The 9,228-nt window shown below is 40.5% G+C and overlaps 1 non-coding gene across 1 annotated transcript; it reads right to left on the reverse strand.

Annotated features, from left to right (window-relative positions):
• Positions 1-1,027: 1,027 nt before the first annotated feature.
• Positions 1,028-1,101, reverse strand: TRNAN-GUU (transfer RNA asparagine (anticodon GUU)). The gene has a single exon. It is a non-coding gene; the product is annotated as a tRNA-Asn (tRNA).
• Between the last annotated feature and the right edge of the window lie 8,127 nt (positions 1,102-9,228).

Genomic DNA, 9,228 nt, shown 5'->3' on the forward strand with positions numbered 1-9,228 from the left:
GGGTCCCCGCCCCGGCCGGACGCCTCAGCCAGAGACGTCAGGCCTGGGCAAGGGGCCGATCCTGCAATTGGAGGGTGATGGGGGTCAACGCCTGAGGGCTCCCAGTATGTGAGAGGGGGCAGGCTGGGCTGAGGGACACTCCTCTCCCCCCCCCCACCCAGTGCACGAATTTTGTGCCCCGGGCCCCTAGTATAGAAAATAAAGTACAAAATAACTATTTTGAGATAGTTCTGCATTTTGTGAAATAAATGCTAGCAGTTTTACTTTTAATCGTTCTCATATATATATATATTTTTAACAATCACATAGATGTTAAAAAAAAAAAAATTTGTCCCTTTCTGAATAGAGGGGAATTTTGCAGGTTTATTCCATTCTCTATAAAATTCCAGCACTTTCACAGAAAAGGTAAAATGTAACATATAAATGTTCTGACAATAGTATTTACAGAAACGCTCCATGGCAAACATTTCTGAATATACCAATATGCCAGGAGTAGTCAGTGTTAAAGTTAATAAACGGGAGTAGTAGGTGTTTACGGTGACGGGGAACAGACAAAATGTTGCTCGAGTTTTAAATCATTTACAGCTTGCAATGGACACTCCTGAAGGACCTGCGTCCAGTGGACCCGACATTTCTGGGTCCTGAAGCAGGGCGAGGCCGACAGGGACCTGCGCGGACTAGGAAAGAAAGGGTGAGGTGAACGAGGGCGCCTTCGGGCACGGAGTGGCCTGAGTTTGGGAACTGAGAGAGTGGAAGTGAAAGAAAGCAGGAGCTTTAAGGCGCGGGGCGGCCAGCCGCTGCCCGGGAGGGGGAGGGGGAGGAGGAGGGAGTGCAGGGGAGCCCGCCCTGCCCGGGGGAAGGAGGCAGTGAGAGGAGGGACCCGCAGCGTGACGGAAGCTGAAGAGCCGCCCGCCGGGGAAGGGAATGGCGAAGAGAGACCGTCTTTTGTCTTCTCCGGTCCCTGCTATAAGGTTTAAACAGCGAGATTTGTGCAAAACCACCGACGAGAAGCCTTTAAAAAGGGGAGCGTCCCTGGGTGGGCTCGAACCACCAACCTTTCGGTTAACAGCCGAACGCGCTAACCGATTGCGCCACAGAGACTCCTGTGAACAAACTTCTTCCTCTCATAACCTTTATGAAGAATAATAAAGGCAGAACGCGACTTAGGTTCCCTTGTATTTCTCGATTCATGGTTTTAAAATCAGAATTTCCCTCTTAACATTTCTAACCCTCTTAATTCTATTTTCCACCTTTGCGACATATTGGAAAATTACAAAATACCGCAAGATCGTGCAGCATTTCAGATTGCAATGTGTATTAAAATGCTGTTGTTTTTCCCCCAGCTCCCGTTTGGAAAGTTCTACTTCTGGAAGATAACTATTTCTAATGCTTCCTTTTACAGGAAAATAAACATTTTAATCTTATGAGTTGAGAAACTTTCCTTTTGTTTCAAACTCTTTTTCCAGTGCTTTGCTAGCTAATCTTCATGATTTACTTAATAGCGCTCCCAACGTCATCTGAATTGTATTTGCCTTATTTATTTTTATTCTACGGTATTATTAAATACATATGGTGTCCCAAAAATGTATACAACCCTTTGAATAATTATAAAGGCAGTGTTTATTAAGTACATTTCCTTTTCAAAATTGAGCTGTCAGCTATTTTGGGGGACACCCCTTATATGCCATCCCTATTTGTTTTGTACTAACCTATAGTGCAATTATTTGTAACTAACACTTTGTTATTGGAAAAGGCATTAGGAAAAAGCTACAGTAACGTTCTTTAGTCCCTGTGCATTATAGTTCATTGCTAAATCCACCCTTTGATTCTCCCTGGAATTATTAGCCTTTACACCCACATTTGAACCGTGCCACTAAAAATGCACATTTCGCAGGATTACTTATAACCCAATTTGAGGAAAGAGGAGTTAAAGAAGAAAAAAGTATGATTTGTGACTAACTCCTGAAAATCCCTAGCACAGACACACTGCTGGCAAACATGTTACATTCCTATAAATATTCTATATAAAAATCTTTTAACTGTATATTTCCTGACGGCTCTTCAAAACTCCATTTTTATTTCTCTTCCCTCCTCAAAGAGCTGTTAGTTTCCACCTAACAACTCTATATTTAAATTTTTAAGTCACGAAAAATCCATAGGCAGCAAAATAGCAGACATGTTGTGGCAATATTTTTACCGATACAGCTCCTAGGACAATGGAAACTAAGGAGAAAAATAAACAAATGGGACTATATCAAAATAAAAAGCTTCTGCACAGCAAAAGAAACCATCAAAAAAACAATAAGAAAGCTCACTGCATGGGAGAACATATTTGCCAATCTTACTTCTAATAAGGGATTAATCTCCAAAATGTATAAGGAACTCAGACAACTTAACAAAAAGAAGATAAGCAATCCAATCAAAAAGTATACAAAGGGCCCTAGCCAGGTTGGTTCAGTGGATAGAGTGTCAGCAGGCAGACTGAAGGGTCCGAGGTTCAATTCTGGCCAAGGGCACATCCCTGAGTATGCAAGAGGCAGCTGATCAATGATTCTCTCTCATTGATGCTTCTATCTCTCCCTCTCCCTTCTTCTCTGAAATCAGTTAAAATATTTTGTTTTGTTTTTTTAAAAAAATGGGCAAACAACCTAAATAGACACTTTTCAAAAGAGGACATTCAGACATATGAAAACATGCTCAAAGTCACTAATCATCCGAGAGATGCAAATCAAAACAACAATGAGATACTATCTCACACCTGTCAGAATGGCTATCATCAACAAATAAGTGCTGGAGAGGATGGGGAGAAAAAGGAACCCTCTTGGACTGCTGGTGGGAATGCAGACTGGTGCAGCCACTGTGGAGAACAGTATGGAGTTTCCTCAAAAATTTAAACATGGAACTGCCATTTGACCCAGTAATACCACTTCTGGAATATATCCCAAGAAACCAGAAACACCAATCAGAAAGGATATATGCACCCCTATGTTCATAGCAGCTCAATTCACCATAGCTAAGATCTGGAAACAGCCTAAGTGCCCATCAGTAGATGACTGGATTAGAAAACGGTGGTACATCTACACAATGGAATACTACGCTGCAGTAAAAAAGAAGGAATTTTACCATTTGCAACAGCATGGATGGAACTGGAGAGCATTATGCTAAGTGAAATAAGTCAGTCAGAGAAAGATAAATATCACATGAGGGCATGTGCTATGGGGTGGGAGCTCCTGGGGAAAGGTCAATGGGGAGAAAAGGAGACTCATGTAATACTTTAAACAATAAAGAATTTAAATAAAAAAAAAATTTAAGTCACTACTTTGTGTCTCCAGAATCCCTCAAGAAAGAATTCATGTCATGATTAATAGAAGCTGTATTCTAAGTGCCTTAGTCCAATCAGTATTTTGAGTTTCTGTTGCTTGATAAGAACTTAAATAGGCTTTGGAACCAATTAGTGAATTCCTTGAAAGCGATGGAATATTAAACAGATGTGAAGTTACACCAAACTGTACCACCTGCTTTCAACAAAATTTTAGAAAAGCACTTGAAAATTCTGAATTTGAAACAAAAACATATATAGGGAGCATGTATAATGAGTCTTATTTTATTATATGGTGCTACCCTCTTTATATCTCACTAAAGCTTCATTTATGTTTCCAGATTACCGTGGAAAACTTATAATGAGACAGTCCGAAATGAAATATGAGATAGGTGATAATGATATTGAAAGATAATACTCCAAAATTGGAAAACACTCAGTTACTGGTGAAGCTGGAAACATTTAGTATTCTAAAACTAGCCGGCACTGGGATTCTTTCCTTTGCTGTTGTTCTTGTGACTATTCATTAGAAAAGACTGCAACTAGGTACTTTACCACCCCTTCACTCAATACTCACTCTCCTGCTTACAATAATATTAGGAACAGTTCTATTCATGTAAATACCTTTCCTCCAATCTCTTTTTCCTCTCTTCAATCTTCATACTCACTCACTAAAGTGATTTTACTTCTAAAAGAAGAGAATGAGAAGCAACCGATGAGAAAAACTAATTCAGAAGGGAACATTAACTCATTTTATGCAAAAAAACTTGTCTGTGTAACTACCGCTGTTTGTTTTAGAGCTCAGTCTTCAAGTCTGGTTCTGTAGTTGTTAGTATTTTAAATAAAATCAATGGCCATTTGCACAGTTCATTAGATTTGCCCCTATTTTTGTCTCTTTGCTTGAAAATACTTCAAAAGAATATATAAATATTAAACATATTAAATAGAATTTCAAACTTTAACTCCAATGATGTATATCAAACATAGCTTTTATGCCCCTTTACAAAAATAAGAGTATGTGTTTTCATCTAAATCTCTGTGATTATCTCATCTTAGACCTTAATATCTATGCCAGGTTTTTAAAAGCAATTTAAGTCCACTGGATTAATTATAGCAACATACATTATCTTTCCTTAAATTTCAGGATAATTCAAGGCAAACAATTCTTTTTTCTTAAAATATACTTTATTGATTTTTTTACAGAGAGGAAGGGAGAGGGATAGAGAGTTAGAAACATCAATGAGAGAGAAACATTGATCAGCTGCCTCCTGCACACCCGCGACTGGGGATGTGCCCGCAACCAAGGTACATGCCCTTGACCGGAATTGAACCTGGGACCTTTCAGTCCACAGGCCGATGCCCTATCCACTGAGCCAAACCAGTTAAGGCCAAACAATTCTTATAGCTTCATTAGTACTTAGGTCAGTATTTCTTTGTTATGGGGTGGGGCCACAACATCAGTAACAAAGAAACAGAATTTCCGGAGGATGAGGCCCAGAAATCAGGATTTTAAAAAGATTCTTGGTGATTCTAGTGTGCAGCCAAGGTTGAGAACCACTGACCTAGGTCTTTATAATTGCTAAATTGAAAAGGACTGGGGATTTTATCCCCTTTTTATGTCATATTGAAGTGTCCATCTTATATAAAAACTACTGTTTGAAATTTTAACCCTGCATTTTGGCTTCTGTAAATGCTTGCTTGCTTAAATAATAAGGAAAATAAGACTACCCCCATTTCAGAGAGGCCATTAAACCTTCCCCAGACGAAGTTATCAGTGTTGGCACCAGGCCAAGCCTTTGGTTGAGGTCTCAAAGCCCCAGCACATAGGGGCTCTTTAAGAACTTGCAAAGGGGACTGGAAAACCCCTTATTTGGGAGACAAAGAGGGTAAAAAGGTATAAATACAGGAAACTTCTTGTGTGATTGGCCCAGAATTCTAGAGACATTTTTCTCTGGGCCTGCGCGTAATAACAATAAATGTAACTCCATCTCTCTAAGCGTTGCTTGGTTCTTCTCCGGTTTTCTGTAACAATATACACACAGTTGAACTGTAACTTGACCTTTTCCAAGAACGTTCCCTATCAAAGTGCTTACCTGTGCAGATCAATAGGCCTATGCATTTTATTTCCATCTTAGAGAGGAAGAGAGAGAAAACATTTGTACAAATGAGATCTACCTGACTTAACAAACAAGGGAAGACAGACCACATTGATTTATAGACCCACTAGGTATCATGGATACAATGCTTTCCGATAATGTGCCTTCAACTTTACACCAACAATATAGGTAACTTATAGGAGTCCCAAAAACACAATTGTGAATGACCTTAATTCTTTTCAAAAACCATATTTCAGAAGGATGGTGGCTAAGTTTTTAGAGATGAAAGGTCCAGTTAGTTAGAATTTAAAAAGAAATCCAGTGAGTTAGAGAAAGCACCCTAATAAACAAAAGATTATGGCACCAGGAAACAAGTTAAAAAAGAATGTTAAACCAGTTGTCACTAAGAAAGAACAAGAGAGCTATGCGACTAGTTTCAAAGCCAGCTCATCACATTTTAAAACTGTTTTATTAAGGAATTTGAACCCTTTCAACCAGTGTCAAATTTAAATGATACTTCCTGCTCACCGGAAGTATCATTCCCTTTGGGAACTGTGGACTGAAGGCCAGTTTCGGCTTCCCACAGGGCCTTACATTTCATCGGCGTTTGGTGACTGCCACACCACAGACCCCAGCACTGCGCAGAAGACAATGGTAAGCCACTGCGGCATTTTATTTTTTTAATCCTTTTTCTTTTTAATTGATTTTTTAGAGCATCAGGAAGGGAGAAGAGAAAGAAACCTCATCGATGTGAGGGCGAAACATCCATTCGTCTCCAGAACAACCCCCACCAGCGATTGAGCCCCAAACTGGGGGCTCGTGCCCTGACCCCACCCGCAACCCTTCCAGCCGTGCGCGGGCCACGCCGAAACAACTGAGCCACAGTGGCAGGGCTCTTGTTCTTTTTAAACAATCTTTTGTTTCACCTGGAAAACCTATAATGAGACAGTCCGAAATGAAATAGGAGATAGACAGGTGATAATGATGCTGAAAGATGCTACTCCATGGTTGGGGAACACTCAGTCACGGGGAAGAGCAGAGAACAAGCACCGGCAGCATTGTTGCCGTCGCCCCACTATGTGCACAAAGGCGAAAGGGGAGTAAGGCGCCTCACAGCACTGGGCCATCGGAACGTGAAATGTATGCACCGCGGGAAATTGGGAACGGTAAAGCAAGGAATTAAACGTCTAAACACTGCAGTGCTTGGTGTTCGTGAACTAAAATGGCCTGGAATGGGACATTTCCAGTCAGGTAACCACAAAGTGTTCTGCTCTAGAAATGACAAACTCAGAAAAACGAAATGGCTTTAATACTGAGGCAACATGTAGCACAGGAAGCCAGGGGCTACAATGCAAGGTCTGATAGAACAATATCAATCAGACAATAATATCGCTTATGTCCATCAATCAATGGACAATCAATCATAACCATCATTCAACTCTATGTTTCAACTGCAGAAGCTGAAGAAACTTTTTTTTTCAATCCTCACATGAGGATATTTTTCCATTGATTTTTAGAGAGAGTGGAAGAGAGAGGGAAAGGCGGAGATAAATATCTATGTGAGAGAAACACATGGATTGGTTGCCCCACCACACCACCAGGGCCTGGGCCTGGGAGGAGCCTGCACCTGAGGTATGTGCCCTTGACCAGGATCAAACCTGGGGACCCTTCGTCCTCAGGCCCACACTCTAGCCACTGAGCCAAACTGGCTAGGGCTGAAACGGAAATCTTTCATGAAAGTATTTAAGAAGGAATTGATCACACACCAAACCCAGACATGCTTATAGGTGACTGGAACTCAAAAGTAGGAAATAAAGCAGAATCAAATGTCATTGGAAATTTTGGTCTAGGAGTTAGAAATGAAGCAGGAGACTGGCTTGTGGATTTCTATGATGCCGGTAACTTGCCCATTGCAAGCACATGCTTCAAACAGCTAAACAGACAACTATATACATTCGTCACCAGATGGAAGAATGCAGGTGGTAAAAAGAAAAGAAAAATTGAGATGGATGACAGAACACTAAAAGTTGCTAGAGGCAGGCAAGAGGCTAAAGCAAAAGGTGACAAAAGCAGGGTTAGAATCCTGAATGCAGTTTTTCAATGGCTATCGTTAGGGATAAAGAGAACTATTACAATAATCCATGTAAGGAGATAAATGAGAACACCAAAAAAGGAAAAGCCAAGAGATCTCTACCAGAAGACTCAAGAAATAAAAGGGAAATTTAAATCTAGATTAGGAATGCTGAGTGACTGACAGGAGGGATATCATCTGACCAGGTGAAAATAAGCGGGGGGGGGGGGGGGGGGGTGGAAACTATACTGAAAATCTATATAGAAGAGGCAAAAGAATGACATATCTTTGAGGAAGATTCCTATGAGGAAGAACCTATATTTCTAGAAACTGAAGTGAAAGCCTCCCTGAAATATGGGAAGAAATAACTCACCATGAGTAGAAGGGATAATGATATAATTACTTTAAGCCACAGAGACTGGATGTCAAAATCCTAACAAGAATGTCAACAAATATGGCAAGCAAAACAATGGCTTACAGACTGGAAACATTCAATATATGTCCCAGTCTTTGAGAATGGAGATGCCAGGGAGTTCAGTACCTATAGGACCATTGTCTAATTTTCCATACAAGTAAAGCAGTGCTCAAGGTGATACAACAGAGGTGTCTACCTTACATGGAGAAAGAAATGCCGGATGTTTAAGCTGGATCAGAAGAGAAAGAGGTACTCGAACCTTTGCTGGATATTGGAGTGCTCCTAAGAATTTCAGGAGGTTAGTCTATGTTGTATAGACATCAGTGAAACCTTTGACTGTGGTGATCATGAAAAGTTACAGGTTGCTCTGATAGGAATGCGCATGCCTCAGCACTTGGTTGTTCTGGTTTATTGTGGACCTATACTGCGGATAGGAAGCCCTGTTGGAAGAGAATGTAGAGAGAAAATGGTTTTATAGGCAAAGGTGTCAGACACAGGTGAATTTTATTTCTCTAAAATCTGGGCTAGGATCAGAGGAAGGAGTGAAAATGTGTGGAGAAAAAATATCAATAGCTTAAGATATATGGATAACATCATCTTACTGGCAGAAAGTAGCAAAGATTTGAAACAATGTCTGATGAAAGCGAATAAAGAAAGTGTCAAGGAAGGACGGCATTTGAACATCAAAAAGACAAAATTATGACTACAGAAGAAATACACAACTTTAACATAGACAGTGAAGACAATGAAATTGTTAAAGATTTCTCTGATCTTGGGTCAGCATCAATTCAGAAGGAGACTGAAGCCAACAAATCAGGAGAAGGCTGAGACTTGGAAGAGGAGCAATGGGAGAATTAGGAAACATCACTAAAAACAAAAATGTGTCACTAGAGACTAAAGCTAAAATCATCCACACCCTCGTATTCCCAATTACTATGTATGGATGCAAAAGTTGGACAGTGAAGAAAGCTGATAGGGAAAAAATTGATTCATTTAAAAAATGATTTTGAAGAAGAGCAGTATGGATATGCCGGCCAGTCAGAAAGATGAAAGTGAGTCCTAGAGCAAATTAAGCCTGAAACATCACTGGAGCCAAAAATGACAAAACAGAAGCTGTCTACTTTGAACACATCAAGAGAAGGCAGGATTCTTTGGAAAAAAACAATAATGGTGGGGAAAATAGAAGGCAGCAGGAAAAGGGGAAGACCAAATATGAGGCAGACTGACTCCCCAAAGGAAGCCACAGGTATATGTCTACAGGAGCTGAGTAGGGCTGTTGACAGGACACTGTAGTCATCACTCATTCACAGAGTTGCCAGGAGTCAGA

This window comes from Myotis daubentonii, chromosome 1 (assembly GCF_963259705.1).
Source record: "Myotis daubentonii chromosome 1, mMyoDau2.1, whole genome shotgun sequence".
Classification (NCBI taxonomy): Eukaryota; Metazoa; Chordata; class Mammalia; order Chiroptera; family Vespertilionidae; genus Myotis; species Myotis daubentonii.